The sequence below is a fragment of the Dasypus novemcinctus genome, chromosome 26 (assembly GCF_030445035.2).
Source record: "Dasypus novemcinctus isolate mDasNov1 chromosome 26, mDasNov1.1.hap2, whole genome shotgun sequence".
Classification (NCBI taxonomy): Eukaryota; Metazoa; Chordata; class Mammalia; order Cingulata; family Dasypodidae; genus Dasypus; species Dasypus novemcinctus.
The window spans coordinates 27643493-27664517 of NC_080698.1; the positions used below are offsets into that span (position 1 = coordinate 27643493).

The 21025-nt window shown below is 48.7% G+C and overlaps 1 protein-coding gene across 3 annotated transcripts in view; it reads right to left on the reverse strand.

Annotated features, from left to right (window-relative positions):
* Positions 1-21025, reverse strand: part of LRIG1 (leucine rich repeats and immunoglobulin like domains 1) — a 114389-nt gene that overhangs the window by 33622 nt on the left and 59742 nt on the right. The window lies entirely within an intron of this gene.

A 21025-nucleotide genomic window follows, 5' to 3' on the forward strand; every position in this document is an offset into this window, starting at 1 on the left:
CAATCTTCTGTCCCTCTTTCCACCTGCTGGTTGAGGGCTGGATAGAACACTGGATTTTCTGTCTGTGACAAAATCTGTGTAAGTTCTATACCCAGGATGTTGTCCCCAAGGGCAAGAAGCCAGTCGTGATGTGTAAGACCATGTGGAGACCAGCAAGCCATGACACAGGACCCATGTGGTGCAGTTACCAGAAAGGACGGGCCACCATCAGCCGACTCCCGACCTAACTTAAATCTACAACCTCCGGAACCCAGGCCAACCCCACAGAGAACAAGGTTGCGGGCACTCAAGCTCAAGTCTCCGTGGAATCCAACTTATACACTTGGCTACACACCCCACATTTCACCAACATCTACCTTGGCATACCCCCTGACCCTCCTGACTCTACTGCTCAATCGATAACTTCGTGCCTTCACTTCTCTGTGCCAGTTTCCTCGCCTGGAAGGCAGGAATCGCAGCCCCTCATTTCCTGGGGATAGGATGGTCCAACCTGAAACCACACCAAAGCATCTGGCAGATGTTAGGAGCATTTACCACGCCGCCACCCCACCCAGGAAAGGCCTCGGTCCACTCAAGACTTATTTGCACCTGTAATCCCTTGTCTATCAAACCCATAAGCTAACCAACCAACCAACATTTACTAATCAGGAGAAAGAAACATGTTAACCAAAGTTGGAGGGAACTGCCCGCGTGAATGTGGCTCTACCTGGCAGATTCAAGTCCCCACAATCCTAATTCCACTATTCAGATATTTAAGAATCTGCTGGGGGGAGTGCTAGGCCCGCCGGCTCCAGGCAGTCACTTCACTTGGGTCAGTTTCTGAGTAAACAGTGTCAGTGTCCAGCCATTCAAGGCATTTCTGAACACAACATGAGGAAGCCAGGCGTGGCTTACCAAGTGGCATCTCCTTTAAACAAACGCTTTGCCAAACCAGCTCCAGCAGGCATCAACAAGGGCCTCTTTCCCAGAAGCTCTGGGGCTTCTCGTGGACTCCTTTGTTTTTCTGACAAGACTCCCAGGCCCTGAACTCAAAAATCCATTTCCAAGGCCCAACTCCACATACAGCAAAACCTCCTTCAAATAAAGAACACTTTTCCCATCGCCCCCTTTCCCCTCCCTCCAAAGCTACTTCCTTTGAGTGACGTTCTTTAATAAAGACAGTCTTTTCAGTTTTCTGACTCCAAAAGAAAGAGAAAAGAAAAGAAAACCTTTATTATGTAAAGTGTGGGAAGAACAGGAAATAAAGGCAACAGGGCTGAGCAATGTTCTGGTCTCATCCAGGAACTCTAAATGCAGGACTAGGAGCCAGGATAAAAAAAGAGGGTCTGAAAAAAGGAGGGAAGGGCTATTGGCCCCAGAGAGCTCGCAGAAGGCTCCAGCCTGGGCACGACGACCTGTCGCCGTGTAAGGGCCCATGGGAGCCCCTAGCCCTTCCCTGCACACCCTCCCTCCCCTGAATCCTTGCCTTTCACCTTTCACCATTTTTCTTCCTTCTTTTCAGTCTATTCACTGCATCGAGCACGCCGGGCCCCCACGCTGAACCAGGCCCACTCTGGATGAAGGATGCTGCAGTGAGGTAGGTCTCTTTCCCACGCTGGGGGAAGTTCCCAAGCCAGCGGAAGAGGCAGCCATGGAGATGAGAAACTCCACGGGGGGTCACAGGGCGGGCTCCAAGGAGCTCACCAGGAGCCAAGAGGGGAGGAGCACTCAGCGCTGCCGGGAGGGAAGAAGGTGCTGGGCAGGCTCCAAGGCGCAGGGTGCCGAGGCCGCGTCAGCATGCCTGCTGGGCCAGGCTCAGGGGCTGGGAATCCATGCCACCGTGGCCCTGGTGAGCGTGCCCACCACGGGAGGGAGGCCCGGGAGAAAGAAGAGGGGCCCACAGCACCTGGGGGACCAGCCTGGTGGGCCACAGTCACACAGCGACCTTCCGATTTCTCAATTTCCCGTGTGGCACCTCAGGGACAGGATGGACAATCAGGGAGAATGTACGGTAACTAGGTTAACTGGGATAGCAGGGTACTGGCAGCAGCTTCTTTCCTTGTCCACTTAGAGCCAGAGAGCCTCTGCCTGAGACTCAGGCGACGATGCTCACTTCTCACCTCGGAGCAGGTCCCTCCTCACTGCCTCCCCTCCTGTTGTCATCTCACAGCCGGTGCCTGTCACCAGCCGCAGACCCACAGGGCAGTCTCCTGCCCCAGGACCTGTGCGTTCCTGTTCCCTGCCTGGAACGCAGAGATCCACACGCCTCACACCCCCGCTTCCTTCACGGGCTTATTCAAACGCCACCCGCTCAGGAAGGCTGCCCTGGCCACCCGCTCCAGAACCACAAGCCCCTGCTCGCACACCTCCCACCCCATGCCCACTGGCTTTCTCAACATCTAAGAGCCTCCGTAACTGCTTTAATTTTGTATTTAACATCTTCTCTCCCTCTAAGTTATGGCTCTGTGAAGGTGGAGATTTGTGCCTGTTTTGTTCACTGCCGTGTCTCCAGTCACTGGAACAATGTGAGGCACACAGTAGGTGTGCAACCATACCTTCTGAATGAAGAGTGAATACAGGATGCATTCTGGCCGACTGAGACTGGACACAGATTTGGGACTCAGCAACAGGGAAGCAGGAGTACAAGCACGTGAGCAGGTGAGTTCCAGAGGGAGCGTGAGGAGAAAACCGTGTGCCAAGTGCCACTCGGCGGCACTGCCCTGCCGTCCCACTGCTGGGGATGCACCTGCCGCTGCGGGCCCTTCACACCTGGCCCCGCCCCTGCTCCGACCGCTCCCTTCCTGAATGCCCCTGCTCCGGAAGGCTGCCCTGGCAGCTCTGTGCCCCTGAGCTGTTAAATGTCGCCACTGACCCCAGCAACTCCTCCCAAAGCCAGAGAGCCCTTCCTGGTCACCAGCACCAGGGCAGGTGTGCGCCCTCGCAGGAACCTGCCTGCAGAGAAGAGGCATGAGGTGCCTCTGCCCAGGGCGGGATGGGACCTGACCTGCAGCAGTTGCTCAAGAAAGTGAAGTTTTGTTTTAATTAGTCATGTTTGTATCCTCAGAGCCAGGCTCAGAAGCTACTTTGTAGGAGGAACTCTGGGGAAAAAATGAGTTAATAAAATCAACGAATGATTGATTCCTGTCTACTCCTCTGCCACATTTCATGCCAACAGCCAGGCCTGGTGCCCTACGCAGGAACAAAAGGCTGACTCAGAACACTCACTCCTAGCTCCAAATATGAACCCAGCCTGCTCCCGCTGGAAAGCATCAAAACCAGTCACTGGGGAGACAGGGCCACGGTGGGGAGCCACGCTTCAAAAACAAAACCATCCTCCTGCTGTATTAAGTTCTCCCTGCCCCAAAGTGTGGCCTGTGGGGTAAGCCGACACTGCGGAAGGCTCTACAACTTCTGAGTCCTGCTCCAAGTTTTTCTACCTATCCAAGTTCTACCTGCTCCAAGTTTTCTACCTATCATGTAGTGCACCCTGGCTAAAGTATCAGTGAAGTCACAACAGTCGAATGAGGGAGGTCCTTTAATCTCCACCGAAGACCCCAAGGTCACACAGCTGGGAGGCCACAGGGCCCGATGCAAACCCAGGCAACATGGCCCTTCAGCCATCCTTGTGGCTCTCCCCAGAAGTGGAAGGCACCCCCAGGTTCAACCCCTCAGCTGGAGCAAAGCGCGGCTCGGCCCGATTGCTGGCTGGCTACCCAGACTGGTTCGTGTGGACCAGCCCCAGTCCTGACCCTCCATGAGGGGCCATGTCAATCTCAGCAAATAGGGCAGACGAAATGAACGCTGTGACTCCCCCGATATTCTGGATGGAAAGAATAGGACAGTCCCTCTAAGACCGTGACTCCATAGATGTGCACTCAAAGCAGGACCAACTACCTTTACTCCTGGGCAAAGTAAAGCCGCAACAGGATCCACTGAGTTTACCATAAAAAGGCCAAGGAGGTGGGGAGGGGAGGGGATGGTGCCACGCCAGGACTGCTTCTTCAGCCTCATCAAGGGAGTATAGCCCTTCTCTGCCACCAAACAAAACCGAGCGATTTGCAGGTACAGGAACTGGGGGGTGGCCAGGCCTGTGGTATTAGCCGCCATCGGCAGTGTCGGCTTACCCCACGGGCCGCCCTTTGGGACACGGAGAACTTAATACAGCAGGAGTCTATTAAACCAACACCTGTTAAAGGCTTCAAAAATAAAATCTTTCTTCAAAGGCCAAGAGCATGCAAGATAAGCTCTCCTCAGTTGGCCACGTTTTCAGAGCCGATGTTAAATTAGACAGTAAAACAGATGGAGGCATTTGAAACCAACATTTAAAACTTTTTATCAGAAGGGATTGTTCCACCACGGTACTGTGAAAGCTGGGTTTACAAGGTAGTCCCATTAGGAGTGAAAGAGATTGCATGTCACAGATAACAGCCAGGAAGAAAGGGCGAGGACATCAAAGTGGTGGGGCCAAGGTGGGCCAAATGAGTAACAGCTGGTTTGTGAAATTATGCACCTATTGTCTACACTGGGGGTCAGCAAGATTATTCTATAAAGAGCCAGATAGTAACTATTTTAGGAGGCTTTGTGGGCCACATACGGTCTCTGTCATGGTTACTCATCTGTTGTAGCATGAAAAGCAGCCAAAGATGACACTTGGACAAATGAGCATGGCTGTGTCCCAATAAAACTTTATTTATAAAAACAGACAATGGACTGGATTTGGCCCACTAACTATATAGTTGTTTGCTGACTCCTGATCCATACTATAATGGCAACCTGTTTGGGTTTCTGGGAGCAGAGAGCCACATTCTAATATAGTTCTGATGCAACTTTGGAACTGTGTGCAAATCACTCTCTCTGTATCTGGTTTAGCCCCCATAAAATAGGGCTAAATACCTTCCTAGTGTAGAGAGAGAACCCTGCCATTCTCCCACCAATAATTGCAATCTTTCCTCCCGATATCCTTTCTACCTCTTCCACGGAACGTAGTCGACATCACTGTTACGTCTCTCAAAAGATGGCCCAAGTCCTTACTGGAATCAGTGGAGATGGGCAGGCAAACAGGTTCACACTGGGTACCCTTCTCTTCTCACTCTGCCAGTTAGGAGGAAACCTACTGAAGGTGGCCAGCTCACCAGTCCTCACGGCTAAGGATGCCCCAAGGCGCTTCCACAGACACTGTGGTGGTGACACACAGGTCCACGCTCAACTCCTGGGGAGTTGACTCTTGCCAGAAAAAGCAAAACTCCCATAGTTTTACACCTCAACAAACTTTTTAAAGGGTGTTGCTTAAATTAGCAAAATCCAAATTATAGTTCTGTCTTGCCTGAACCTCTGGCTAAGAAACAATTTCATCCAATCTAGCCTTGAAATGGGAATAAAAAGGTTACCCACCAACCACCTCTCCAGATTCCCTGCCGTGAACATGGCAGACAGAGTCAATCAGAATCGGCACCCTGCGGCCTCTGGGCGTCCGCGGCAGCCTGCTTCCTCCCCATCGTCCACCCGCTGCCTTAGAGACACCCCCCTGTGCTCAGCACCCCCACCTAACTCCATGCGCCCACAGCAGGCTCTCACAGGTGAGGTCCGAAGGCATGAGCAGCGTGCCTCCTCGTCCTTCCTGGAGGCTGCAGTGAATTTTACAACCCACACGTGGAAAGCCACACACTGACTTAGTGTAAAACCAATGCAGGGCGGCTCCTACAAGGGGGTCGGTGCCTTGGTGCCTAGACCTAAAGTGGTTTAGTTTAATGTGCAAGCCCCGAGAGATGTTAAATTATAAGAACCCACAAGAAGACAGTTTCACCCTTGGCAAAAAAGAGAGAATCACTGAACAGGCTACGTGCTAGCCGTTGTTTTCTTTGTAAACATTTTACAAGCATACTGAGAAGGGCATAAATTATAAGTATAGAACTTGGTGCATTTTTATAAAACGAACATACCCAAGTAACCACCAGCCAGGTCAATGTATAAAACATTTTCAGCATCCCAGAAGCCTCCTTCTTCCTGCCACTTTCCCAGGTATTAATATTTTTCTTCCCAAAGGGAAGCTCTATTTCTACCACCAATGATTAATTTTACCTATTTTGAGGCTTTATACACATGAAATCATTCTGTATGTACTCTTCTGTACCTGGCTAAATTCACTCAACACTGTTTGTAAGATCCAACCATACTGCTGTCTTAGCAGTAACTTATTCCTTTTCACTGCTGTATAATATTTCTACCAAAGGACTATACCACAATTTTTTTTCCTGTTTTAGTGTTGAAGAACACTGAGTTCCCAGTTTGGACTACTACAAAACCACAACCCCAGGCATGGACAGGTCTTTTGTGCACATCTTGGAGCACATCTGTATGTGTTTCTGTCAGGCATGTAATGTCTGGGCAAGGCACTGCCATGGTCATAGGGCATGCAAATGTTCAGCCTCAGCAATGATGGCAATTTTTTTTTAAGCCAAATCCCTCAGGGATGAAAGAAATATGAAAAGCCATTTGATCCAATTGCACTGTTTCATGCTGCTTTATTCGACCACATTTTCAGACACCACCATCCTCATGTGTGCCCCTTCCTGCACCATTACCCCCAAAAAACAAAGAATAGAGGCTGGGGCACGGAATGTGGCCAAGCTCAAACTAACCTTCATTCAGATATCAAATATAATTAATTAAAAATGTTGTAATTAAACTTGAGCATCAAAAAGTTAAAATAATGCTGAGTCCCAAAACAGCAAGAAATGACTTGAATGTACCTGACAGCCATGGACCAGTTCCATATGCAACTTGAAAGTGAAGACAAGGAGATCTTTTTAAGGGAATAGGGGAAAGAACAGCTTTCCTAGCCCGGCTTGAAGAAAAATTCCTCTTCTCAAAATGTGAGTCTAAGGCATCACTCCCTCACTATCCCGCTTTATGTCTATATTCTTCAAATGAAAATCAAAACCATCTGTTCTTTTGTATAAAATTATCATTTGCTCAAGAAACTGGTGTCTTTTAAGAAACAGCCCAGCCTGGGTTATTTGCTGGACAGGAAATGAGAATCAGAATAAGCAGGTCTCACTCTCGCTCACCCGCTCTTTCTTTCCCCGGCTGCTGGTGAATCACCAGTTCCCTGGGGAATTTTGGCAGATTCTCAGCCTGGCTGCAGATGACGTTCCAGATCTGTTTATTCAGGTGGAGATCGCATAAAAAACAAGAGCAGCCCGGTGGCGGGATAAACAGCCTCCGCCAGGCAGGGTCAAACCCTCTGAAGGCAGGACTGGGCTGTCAACCAAGCTCCCAACCAGTTCACTTCCTTCAGGGTCATTCTCCCGTTGGGGTCTTCGATGAATGGTTTCGATTAATTCCTTGCAAATGAGACCTGATGTCCCTTTCCCATAAGAGTTGCGTGGTGGCCCCAGAGACCTCGATGAGGCAAATCCCACTTGTTCTCCCACCCATCAGCTTCAACGCAGAGCCGAAAGCCCCAAATCAGGAATGGAGCCTCCTACAGAGCCCACCACCCCCAGTCTTTGAAGTCTGGACCCAACCCATGAGTGCAAATCATTAGGATCCAATTCATCCACACTCCGATCTAAACTACCAGGCATGTTTCTGCATTCTATTTCAGATGCACACGCAAACAAAACAAAAAAACAAAAACAAAAACCCTCCTAAGATAGGCAGCAGCCCTAAGGTCACTGCATTGATAGACTGTAAACAGCACAAGGAAAGGGGTCTGGGGACCTGCTTTATTTACTACTATATCTTTAGCTCCTAAAACACATATTTAGTCGAATTTCCTACATCAGCCACAACGACCCTGAACAAAGGAATCCACTTATTCAGGAAAAAAGACTCGGAAGCAAGACCAACCATCAATTAAAATTTGTTTCAAAAAAAGAAATAAATGAAGTGTGTAACATGGAATTGACTTTTTTAGGTAGGGAAGCCAACAGACCTGTAAATTAGAAAGGTTGAATAAAATGGATTTTCAGGTTAATCAAGAATTTCTCAAGTTCAGGTTACCCCCAAACTCTAGTCATTAGTTGATTAACCATGGTTGGCAAAGATGAAACGATTATACACATCACACTTGGGCCCCAAATCCCTTCCACTAGGCAGGCAAAGCACCTCTGACAAACAGCAGCAGGGAGAACTGCGTAGCCCTAACTTACCTTCCCATCCTCACCACACATCACCCTCTCTTCACCTGCTCAGGGCCTTGTCAACTGTGGGAAAAGAATACTGAGGGATTCGACACTGGGGCATTCCCATCAGCAACAAGGAAGTTTCTTAAGCCACATCTGGACTGCACACCCCAGGCAGAAAAGAAGCCCGGGCAAGGGCTTCCAATGCCGCTCAATGAGGCTTGGGGAGTCAGGTCCGTGACCACAGAAGGTAAGATGTCCTGGCACCCAGTCAGGCCAAGATGCCACCAGGTTGGGCCAGGAGAGAGAAGCCAGGAACAATGAGGCACCTCTGCCAAAATTCCAGCCCATTAACTGGCACCTCTGAGTCAGAAAAGCCCCGAGTGTTGACTTCTTCTGGTCTAGCCAATGTGTCCACTCAATTCTCTCCCGGCTTTATTTTCCCTTAAATGAGTCAACACGTCCCTTCACCACTACTTCTTTTTCCCTTTCCTTGGCAACCTGCAAGCCTGCAGCCCCTAATACATCTTTGGTGTTCTTCTCCATCACACCTGGACCCCTGCAAAGACCTTGGCACCCTCCCACGTGAGCCCGTCTGGAAGTCGTTCCAGCACTGTATCGGGCTGTCTGGCTGTATCGCGTCAGCCGCAACGTGGTGCAACATGGCACAAGCATGGAGCCCGGGGGCGCTGCGCAGCTGAGCTGGCCCCACCCGAGTTCTGCTCGAAAACAAGTCCAAGTGTATCCTCGTGATACTACTCAAGGTCCCTGTGCCTGCCCCATGCAGCTCTGCCCCCGAAGAAGAAAACCCACACATCTGACCAGAAGCTAGTGGCACAGACTCTCCCGGACTCAAGGGGTTAAGCTGCTGTTTCTAGAAAAGAAAGCTAAAAATGCAGAGATGGCAGTGAGAGTGAACCAAACGACGGGAGTGACAAGGTTCAAACCCCAGAACCAAGGTATCCAAACTGCCACTCGTGGATGCAGTGACAAAGCTGCAATGAACAGTTCTTCCAAATGAAGGCATCACACCAGCTTGGGAGGGGGGGGCGTCTCCCCATCGCCCGCCATGTACAATGCTAGAGTGAATTCTGCAGAGCACGCACCTCTCCCCAAGTTTCATGAATGCTCATCAACAGCTGAGGGGCCCAAGGGGTCATCCTGGCCCAACAGCTTTTGTCATGAGCGATCATGGCTTCTGCTCCTCATGGGCCTCACCAACCAGTGGTGGAATAAATGGAACCAGCAAAAAGAAAATCGGGTACTCGAAATTTCCAAAGGAAACGCCCTCCCACCTGGCCTCAGGCACAGAGTGGTCTGCAGGACTCACACTCAGAATGCCAAGCCCCAAAGCAGGACACAGAGGAGACCAAGCCACACGAGAGCCATGCTCTAAAAGTTACAGGCAGAAAATGGTAGGAAATACTCAAACACACTGCTCTTGGACACAGTATGTGGATAGTGAAGTGTTCCCCTTTTCTATTTTGCATGTTATTTTAAATAAATTAAATTCCTATTTTATAAAGCAGTTAGTGCAACCTTAGACACTGAACTTTGGGACCTAATCCTTAAGTTAGAAACACATGACCTCTGTGACAGTCCTGAAGCAGAGATCCTTGTGGCGAGAGGACAGCCGAGAGGGCCGGCCTACGCGGCAGTGGCCTTCCTTCAGGAGGTGCCAGGTTTCTCCACCCCTCCACCAGGCACAAGGGACGTGTCAGTGATCTAGTGCAGGGCTCCGGTCTCCCCTTGAAAGCCCTGAACCCTCACATTCTTACTGCACACAAGCCCACTCCAGGTGGGGAACCCTGCAAAGGGCTTTGCAGCTGGAGCCTGGAGTGGAGCTCTGGGTGACCCTGCAGTCTCCAGGAAATGGTGCAAATACTAGGAGTTGGCTGTATGGGGCAGCGGCCCCTCCCGGTGCTTGCCCTTGCCACTCTGCCACAAAAGGAGCACCCTATGCTTTCTTTCTCAGTAAGAACAGTTGTAGGAACAGCAGCAGTCGTAGCAGCAGCAGCAGGGGTAAAAAAAACAGACACTGCCTTGTGCTTGCCGACAGCAGGCTCTAGCTCAGCTCTTTACATGCATCTCACAACAGCCCATTTTATAGATGAGAATACCGAGGTGCAGGAAGGTTAACTCACTTGCCGATGGTGAGGGAGCAGAAACATGAGTCCAGACCCCACACTCCTGCCTGGTTACGCTTGACTCCCCGGCAGCAGAATGGGCGGCAGTCCTGCGGACAGGCTCCTCTGTACAGCCCTGGACAGCCCACCTTCTCTCCACATCCACCAGGGAGGTGTCCACCAGGCCACACCACTGATCTGTGATTAGGACTGGGGCAGGACCCGACACTGGAGATGGCCCGGGGACATACCTCCTGGTGCCTGCACCCGCTGTCCTCCACACTTCCATTTGCACACGGGGGCCCACAGCGGCTACACAGTGCCTGGTGCGGTCAGCCTTCCCAATCCTAAAGATGGGCATCAGAGTGGCTCTCATTTCCTCAGGCGTTACGTGCAACAGGACAGAACTGGGTCTTCTCTCCTGGCAGCAGCGGCAACTTGCTCACTCATACACTCTCAACCACCCCTTAACCCTGAAAGGTAGACACAAAAGTTGATTTCACACCCTCCAATTTAAAAAGGGAAAAAGGAAATGCTGAAGTAGGCAATCCTTTGAGAGGCCCTCGACTGGAGTCTACCATTCGACCGACTGTCAGAAGAGAAAACCCAAAGCAGCGGAGGTTCGGGCCCTAGTCTGAGGCTAAAGCCCAGGTAGCCTGGCCTACAGGGGTGGAGCTGCCCCCGGAGCGGGCGGCACAAGGAGCCAGATCAGGCAGCCTCTGGCTAAGAGGGTGGAGTCGGGGCTGTGGGAGCTGAGTCGCCCCTGAAGTTCCTTCCGGGGTCACTGCAGAACCCCCACCCCTTCACCGCACAGCCCCAGGTGCAGAGGCCAGCTTCCCGACAACTCCGGAGTTCCCAGCAAAGGAAGAAGCTGCTTCAGCAGTTGGCTGCATCTGCCAAGACGAGATTCTCCCTTCTGGGGAAGGACACCAGTGATGTGCCTTTAAAAATAAAACCAGGCCTGCTTCCTGCCCCATCTGGAAGGCTTTTGATCTCCCGGTCATATGATTTGAGATATCTCTTACCACGCAACTTCCCAGGCCTTCAGCATATGATATGACTGCACTTTGGGAGGGTTAAGGATGTGGAAGGGTGGGATTAAGGCGCGCAGAAGAGGATGAGACCTGATACACAGCAAAGTGGCACTGTCTCCAGCCCAGCAGCACTGTTCTCACCTGGAATCTTACCAACCCCTCCTCATGTCCACCCCAGATTCCTGGGAGAGCCAACACTTGCTCTTTCTTGGAACCATGAGCTTCAATTTTGTTCTGTTTCTGGCTTTTCAAAACACATCATCATGGACTTAAGTATAAAATGTGTAACCTTCAAACTTTGAAAAATAAAACACAGGAGAAAATTTCAGGATCTAGGTCCAAGTAGAGTTCTTAGATTTGATGCTAAAATTTCAACCCATAAAAGGAACAATTGACAAAGTGGACTTCTTCAAAATTAAAAACATTTGTTCTGAAAAAAACTTTGGGTAAGATGAAAAGACAAGCTGCAGATTGAGATAAACCACAAATCCAACAAATCTAGAGAATATATAGAGATCTCTTGACACTCAGCAGCAAAAACCAATCAAATTAGAATATAGGCTAAAGACATGAACATACATCTCACCAAAGGATTTACAGATGGCAAATAAGCACCTGAAAATATGTCCAACACCATTAGCCCTTAGGGAAATGCAAATTAAAACCACTGTACTATCTGAATGGCTGAAATAAAACCATGCTGACACCACCAAAAACTGTCAAGGATGCAAAGAACCTGAACCACTCATAAATTGCTGTTGGAAATATAAAATGGTATAGCTACTTTGGTACTTTGGAAAAAGTTTAAAAACTAAATATGCAACTACTATATGACACAGCATACATCACAAAGGCATGAACACTGAGGTTCATGGATGCAAAAAATTGTATACCAATGTCATCGCTTTATTCTTAACAACCAAAAACTGGAAAACCACCCAGATGTCCCTCAAAATGGGTTAAACAAATTGTGATACATCCATACCCTGAAATACTTTCTGCAGTAAAAAGGAATGAACTGTTAGTATTATACCAACAACTTGGATAAATCTCCAGAGAATTAAACAGAGTAAAAAAAAGCCAGTCCCAAAAGGTTGCATACTGCCTGATTCCATTTGCATCCCATTCTTTTTTTTCAAGGAAGTACTGGGGACGGAACCCAGGACCTCGTATATGTGAAGCAGCCTCTAAACCACTGAGCTACACCCCATACATCACATTCTTGAAACGAGAAAATGATAATATGGACAACAGACTGGAGGCTGCCCAGTGTGTCCAGGGACAGGAGGGAAGTAGTTGTGGCCCTCAAAGGGCAGCCGGAGCAGCCCATGATGAATCGTCCCATATCGACTGTATCAACGTTAACATCCTGGTTGTGGGATGTTGCAAGATGTTGCCATTGGAGGAAACTGGGCTAAGGGTATCAGGGATCCCTGTGTATTAGTTTTTACAACTGCATGTGAACCTGGCAATTAACTCAAATAAAAAATTCTAAATAAGAAAAAAGCATGCTATGACAGTTACCGTAGAATTACACAGAAGGCCTATCTGGACTGTACCTGAAACCTTACTGGGTCTCCAGCACTCGAGGGGTCTAGACCAGCTTGTGGCCAGACCCAAACAAAAGCCAAACAGAAGCCGACAAAGGATGATTCCATCCCAAGAGCCAAGCACCAAGTATCACTGGCTTCTGGGATTTATGAAATCTGCGAGTGTGCATGAACTGTTTAATTACTTAATTTTCCATCATTCAGGAAAGGACCAAAGGATGTGGATTCCTAGAGAGAAGACCAGTGAGGACCCTGCTGACACTTCAGGGGGGTGGCATGCAGTTCTCTAGCCTCTACTGCAGCTGGACCCCAGGACTAAGTGGCCCGGCAATAGGGCATGAGCCAGAGGCAGGTCAGGCTTGCACTGCCAGGCATAGGATTCCAAAGTGTCATCCCCAGAACACTGGTCTCAGGAGATGTTCCAGGAAAGAGAGTCTAGGTCTGATGACATTGAGAAAGGTGGAATATATTACCCCAGCACATTGTGCTGCCTCCCAAAGCAGGACAGCCCTGGAAAGCAACTGACAAGTCCTGCAATAAAGACACTCTTCCATTCTGACTGATTCTACATGTGTTAAGACTTAATGACCAAAATTTTTTCATAAAACAACTATTAACCACCCACAGAACAAGTGTTCCAGGCGACTCATTTGCTATGGCAAGAACCATGCTATACCCACCTCTTTAGTGGTCTCATGGCAGCAAAGGCATTAACCATAGCACTCAAGGGGTCTAGACGAGCTTGTGGCCAGACCCAAACAAGGACTGGTCTGTGCAGGAAGAAGTGATGAGGAGAACAGAGAGGGAGAATGACTATGGCAACAGAGTTTCCAACTCACTGCGACACCCCTGGGCGGGAGGAACCTCGCTCCCTGGGAGAGGGGTACAAGGAGCAGAGATATGCTCTGGTCAGTGTATCTCAGTCCTGTGAGCTCCCTCCCACCCCTGGAGAAAAAAGGAAAAAAGAATCAGGCTGTGAGGGAAGACACTTAGGAAGAGCTGCTCTGATTCTCCTTGGGAACCTAAAATGAGCACTGTGTCTTAAAGGCTCTGAGATGTGCTGTAGCAGAAAAAGTTGCTTATAACCCTAGCTTTCTCAGACTTTTTGGCCACATCCTCTTTCCCCCTTAAAGCATCTACTGAGATCTGCAGAACCCAAACGCTGGTCTCTCCATTTTAGTGGAAAGGCTGCGGCCCCTCGTCTTCCCTTAGTCACTTGCGTCTCCCAGTGCCTTCTCCAAACCGCCCCACAGCCCTCAGACAGGTGAGGGAGACCAGGACAGCCCTCTCCTGAAGCGCCCCTGCCAGCCCAAGGGCACTCTCCTATCCAAGGAAACGGAGGCTCAGAGGTTGAAACGCAGTCCCCCCCTCGGCAGTGGCAGGGTGACAGGACCCCAGGCCCACATCCTCCCTCTGAGCTGCCCTGCCTCCCATGTGGCAGAGGCTACTACTATTTTCCCTCCCACCACACCCTGCCCAGCTCCTCCATAAATCAAGGAAAGCAATTCCCATCTCTAGGATGCCCTAAGAGACCACTTCAGTTATGACCTGTCCAAAGCTTGTGCTCTGACAATCATGTCTACAACTACCCACTGTCTCTCCCAGAGACCATAATGGCTTATTGTTTTCTTTAAACAACCAATTTTACTGGAGCCTATTAATAAAGCATGTAATTCATCCAAGGTCTTCAATCAAAGATATTTGGTATAATCACATAGTTATGCATTTATTATTAGAGCATCCTCACTATTTCAGTAATAATAATAATAATAAACAAAAACCAGACAGATAAGAAAATTCTTCACCTCTCAATCTCTGTTTCCCCAGCTGTACACAGCTGCTATTTCTGGCTTATTCTTTTTGAGGCTGACTCATTCATTTAGTCCTTCATTCATTCATTTATCCACACACGTATGGGATAATGGGATGCCTGTCATGCTCAGCTGCCATAAAAGGAGAATTTAACCGCAGTGTTGCAGTCCCTTCACCCTGCGTCCCAATGCTCACAAAGCCCACCCTCAGGCTGAGAAGACGGAGAAACAAACAGATGTGATGGGTGCAGTGACAGGTGTCATGGAATGCAAAGCCAGAGAGGCAGCGGGTAAAGAGAGGGACAGGCATTCCAGACCAGGATGACAACAGCAACAAAGCACAGAATCTAGGGACAGTGTCTGTCTGGTCATTCGCTATGTGCAGCTTGATATGATATATGATGACACGGTATGATATAATATTATATATAATATACGATACATGATACATGATACAAGGCGCTGAGACACCAGGAAGGAATGGCAGCAGGGGCCAACTCTGAGACTTCAGTGCATGGATGCGGGGAAGCCAGGAAGGGATCCTCCGTTCACTTCTTCCTCAGGACTGACTGTAGGGCAACCACGAGCCAGACACCTCAGTGGGGGGAGGTGCGGAGTGGGGGTGATGAGGGCAGAACAGCGTGGGGGCCCTGGGCGAAGGGGTTTAGGAAGAGGAGGAGAAAGGCCAAGCAGGATCCCGTAGGCGCCGAGGCCCTGGCGGCCTTCCACACCTCAGGCGGGCAGCGGACCAGAAGGGGGCACCCCGGCATCGCCCCACGGGAACTTGGACAGCGGCGCACCCCGGCAGGCTGGCCACAGGGGCCTCTACCAGGAACCTGGGGTCCCACGGCCTGTGGCTTTCAATTGAGGATGGGAGTCTGTTCCAGAGAATATATCCTCAGAACTCAACTCAGCCACAGGAGTGCATTCTTCACTCTGCTTAAGAATCACGATAGGGAAACTGCTCCTTTCCTTACAGAACATGGGACAGAAGCCCAAGGAGGACAAGTGGCTTGCGGAAGAGCCTACAATGGGGTCTCTGGCAGAGTCAGGGGGCCTCCCCTGCCAGCTCAGAAATCACCCTAGACACTCCACCATCCACCTGGAAGGGAGGTGATCAGCCAAATCTCTCCTACGTGCCCACAAAGAATTGGCCAAGCAGAGGCTCAGAGCCGGGAGGCAGCCGCAGCCTCGCCCGCCACATACACCTTTTGGCTTTTCTCCTGCCACAGGTGACCCACGTGGCCTCAAACCTCTTCCAGGAAACTGAACTGATGAATTTCCCCAGACAATTTACATCATTTAATTAATAATCAATTTAATTTATTTATGCTAGAAGTCTTGATCAGAGAATGGGAGTAAGTGAAGACAGGCATTAAGCTCTTACTTGGAACCACATACTTGCTAGAGAATCACCAAATCAGGGCTCTTGTTAACACACATTACAGAATAAGGGGGAGGGAGGCAGGGAAACCCAGGTGGTGAAAGGGTTTATCACTGCTGTCGGCAAGGCCATTGAGAAGGCGATGGCCCTGGAACAGGCCTCATCAGCCCCTCGGAGCCCACGCGCCTTTCTCAACAGGCCAGGCCTAGTTCTGACTCAAAAGGAACACACAACAGTTGCAATGCAGAACAATTTCATTGTGTGCACCGACAATCACTTCTGACCACGTATAAAAATATACTTGTTTGGAGACAAAGTCACATTCAAAAAAGTCCAAAGGGATTTTTGTATCTCATTTCCAAAAATTCTAGTTCCTCTTTGCAACTTGTCTAAGCCTCCAATTCCAAACACAATCCTCACAAAAATCCCCTCATATGAATATCCAAACTCAATTTAGCACTAGAATTTTGCTATTTTACAGCACAGCTTTTGGGATCAAAAGAAACTTCATTTTCTATATGATATAAGTCTTTTTTTTTTTTAAAGAACTAAGTCTTACTTTTGGAATCAAAGAAAAGGTTTTTAAAGGGCTTTAAATAAGTAAGGGTTGCCTAATGTTTTACAGAAATGATTTCTCACCATTATAATGGAGTTTCTCTGGTTTACAGGTAGACTGCAAGTGAGATACAGGTGGGCAGCTTACCAGGGAAAGAAGTGACCCACAAGAGGGGACAAACCCAGTCAAGCCACATCTGGTCAGACCAAAGGCTCTCCTCCATCCACAACAAAAGCAAAAGCAATTGCCCCATCATTTTAAGTGGCTCACTTCACAACATCCCCTAATTAAATCACTGATGAAAGAGGCTAACTAAAACCTAAATTGGAGGACAATCTTATATTTATTTCCCTCACACCTGGTAAGAAAAAGGACAGCGGGTGGGATGGATTGCAGGGAGGGGGGATGCCTGCGTCTTTTAAATGACAGGCATGGGGGGGGGGGTAAAGGAGGAACACCTTTCACTCACAATTACCCAGCTTGTGGCTTTTTAAAACTTTTTCTCTTTGCTCATTGAAATGACCTGGAGAGATTTTAAAAAGCACTGATACCTGGGCCCAAGCAACTCCACAGCCTCCCTCTCCACCCACCCCTGGCCTCCCTGCATCCATCCCTCCAAAACAAGGTTTTGATTTAATTGGCCTGGGCATCTAGATTTTCTTCAAACTCCCCAGGTCACTCTGTGAGCACTACTTGAATATTTGCTTAATATTTTGCTGCTAATTTTTACACCTATGCCAGGTAGAAGAATGGGCAATGAGAAAAGACGAGGGACAGCAATTATACTGGTATACTCAGCAGTTCCCATAAAAGGAATAACCAGGGGAATGGATGTGGCAGTTCCCAGGTTCAGTTCCTAGTGCCTCCTGAAAAAAACAAAAAACAAACAAGAAAAAAGCAACTCAGGGAAGCCAATGTGGCTCAGTGGTTGAGCACCAGCTTCCCACATGCGGTCTCGGGTTCAATCCCCAGTACCTCGGGACAAAAACAGGAACAAGCATGCTGAGAAACCTAAGAACAAAAACAAAATGATACAGATAAAGTGATTATCTATAAAAGTGAGTCAACTGTAGGTGGCTCCCCAGCATTTTAGTGAGCTGTAATGGACAGCTGCAAGAATATTCATTTTTAGAGAATGCCAGTAGATTCTACCCAGTCTCTGACCCCAGGTCTCCCAGTTTGGTGTAGAAAACATAAAAAAATCACACAAAGCACAGAAGCAGAAGCAGGACTAGCCCTGCCCACAACCCTGCAGCGGCTTGATATATGCTAGCTACAGGGGTAGAAGAGTGGTGTCTAGTATTTGTTGAACACCAGACCCTGGACTGAGAAAATGCGTTAGTTAATCCTCAACCACTGTATCAGCAAATGCAATTTTACAGGTGAGAAAATTGAGGCCCAGAGAAAACCTGCCAAGTGCCATGGTGAGGGCAAAAAGGCAGTACTCAACAAATGCAGGTCGGTCTGACTTCATAAACTTCTCTCAGCCACTATGTAAAACTCTCCCCTCTTATACAAAGTCCATCAAGTATGAATCAATATTAGATGAAAAGAACAACTTGCACCTAACCTTTTTCTTACTTGGGGAAGGAGTCCTGAAATTCAGGAACTAATTTCACAGGAGCATTCCCTGCTTTCTCTGCCAATGACAAAATGTTTCTTAAGCCCCAGAGATGCTCAAAAAGTCTTACTGCGAGGGAGGAATAAAATATGGATTAGAGTGGACTTACTGGCATTCTATACAGAATTATTGTGACTCTAGCAATGGAAGAAATTATATCATTGATGTGGAGACTGTGACCATGGGAGTTGCTGAGGGCAGGGAGAGGGAAGAAGGGGTGTGATATTGGGGCATTTTCGGGACTTGGCGTTGTCCTGAATGCTATTGGAGGGATAGATGCAGAACATTATATATCCTGCCATAACTCATAATGGAGTGGGAGTGTGAACTACAACATAAACTATAATCCATGCTGTGTAGCAGTGCTCCAAAATATATTCATCAAATGCAATGAATGTACCACACTAATGAAAGAAGTTGTCAATGTGGGAGGAGTGTGGTGAGTGAGGAGTGGGTTATATGGGAACCTCTTATATTTTTTATTTTAACATTTTGTGTGATTTATGTATCTTTAAAAAAAAAAGATGATAAAAAATTACCAAAAAAAAGTCCTACTGCGAGGGAGCCAAGTAGAAACCAGTGGCCACCAGAGAAGACAGCCCACATGTAGAACTTGGGGCATCTGTACACATTTTCATCTCTAGGATGAAGGAGCTGGGAAGAAAAACCACAAATTGGCACCTTTATCTCAGCTGTTTGGGTTTGAAAGGCATCCAGGAAGTGAGGAAACTGCTCAGGAATTTGCCTTGAAGTGATGTCTTCTGGGGCAGACAATCGGCTGGCAGAATCCAACAACAAGCCTGGGCTCTGAGGAGACCCTATGACATGCTGGTTTTTCCTCACTGTGCCCTTAGCAGATGGACAATCATAACCAGCTTGGGAAAACTAGTGTGTGTGACTGGGGAGGCTGGGGCGGGGGTGTGCCAGCCTAATCTTGAGGAAGTTAATGGACTGTCCAGATAAGTTCACCCGAGGCCAAGGGGAGGCTTTGAAAGCAAGGGTATTACAGAGGCACCCACCACCTTTCCTCCAGGAGCTGTGGGCGCCCTTTGCCTCAGTTGGAACCTTTGCCCCAGGGCTGCAGAGCAATTCACTGCACCCCAGAGCAACATCAGGGCCCTCGGGCCACAACTCTGAGGTTTCCCAGGCCTAACACAATTTAGTACAGAGCTTCTTAACCAGGGGTCTGTAAGCTTGAAGTGAAATTTTTTAAAAAATCATTATTCTTGTGGGGACGTGTTGGTGCAGCTGTGATGTATTTATTAAATAATACACAGTATAGTGTGGACTTAGTAAGGGGTCCGTGGTTTTTACCTGACTGGCAAAGGGGTCCATGAAACAAAAAAGGTTAGGGACCCCTGGTTTAATATGTCAGCACTTGAAATAAGACACTCTCAGGCACCTATGAACACATAACTTCCCAGAGATGGAGACCCTCTGTTGCCACTTCCTAGCTGTGTGACCTCAGGCAAATTCCTTGCCCTCTCTGTGCCTAATCAGTAAAATGTGCTTAATAACAGACCCTATGTCTCATTAAGTGTGCAGAGGTGACAGAATGTGAAGAGACCTGGAAAGGCACAAGGAGCATCGCCTGCCTATATCAGTGTATCATTTATGCTAACCACCACTCTTTTTCACCTCAATACGCTGGACCATGAGACTGCCGATATTTGACCATTTTTGAACTAGCAAAACGGCAATTTCATATGATTCCACTGAATATACTGACTAAACTTTTCTGTCTTTAAAAACCCTTGGCCTTTGAACAAACAGGGCGAATCTAATATTCCCTATGTATCTCCCAACAATGACAGCCCTTATGAAAGAAAGCCCCAGCATAAACACAAACACATTTCTTCCACTTGGGCTATAAAAGCTGAAAATGGCTCCCAGGTGTGAGCAGACACAATGGGCCCTGCTTTATTTGCAAGGTCACCATGGAGGTCAAAGTCAAGCCAGCCATTTTCGGATTAGGTGCCTATGCACATGTGGCTTCCCCACTGGTAACTGGATTACAGAAGCCACCTGCAGGAAGTGAGCAAGGGGGAGGAGGACGAGGAAATGGTCCCAGTTGGAATAAGACCGTAGATATGGGCAGCCGCCAGCTCCTTTCACACGGGAGATTGTGCAACCGTCAGAGCAGCTCAGCTTCCCGGCTCAATTTCACAGAGTCCTGGAGGGTTTTCAGCACCCACTGCTGGAAGGCGAGACACACTCACAGCCCGCACGAGACTACCCTGCGCTTCACCAGCCTCCAACATCCCGCAGCTCCCCTGGATCTTGGACTACATTTAAAGTACGCAGTCATCAAGAAAAATGGGATGGGGGGAGGTGGGGAGCCAACTCTAAGCAACAGAACTTAAGCTACTGAGTTCCCAAAAAAGGCAGTGAACTTCACGACCAAGTTTCCTTTCCACTGGCTCTCCCCTTCCTCAACCCTACAGCTGGTGTTCACTTCACTTTCTCAGCAAACGACTTGCAGATGTACCTCTCATCTGGTGGGTTCACCACCCCCATTCTCAAAGAAAAGAAAAAAAAAGGGAAGAAAAGAGAAAAGGAAAACGACAAGCCATTACTGTGTGTAATTTGGCAGGCTTACTGCAGAGGCCACAGTGGCTGCGTTCCCAGCGAAAGGCTCGCTTAGGCTAGGGCCAGCAGCGGTCTCCCTGCCGAGTCCCTGAGAAGGTTCGGGACGGGCCTGCTGCTTTGTGAATGGAGGTTCAGTTTTCTATCTGGAGGCCCATCAGCAGGGCCTGAGCATCTGATGAGGCTGCAGATCTAGGACCCACTGTTCTTGGTCTGCCTTCCAATAGAAGCTTGCAGGCTGTTGGTAACAGT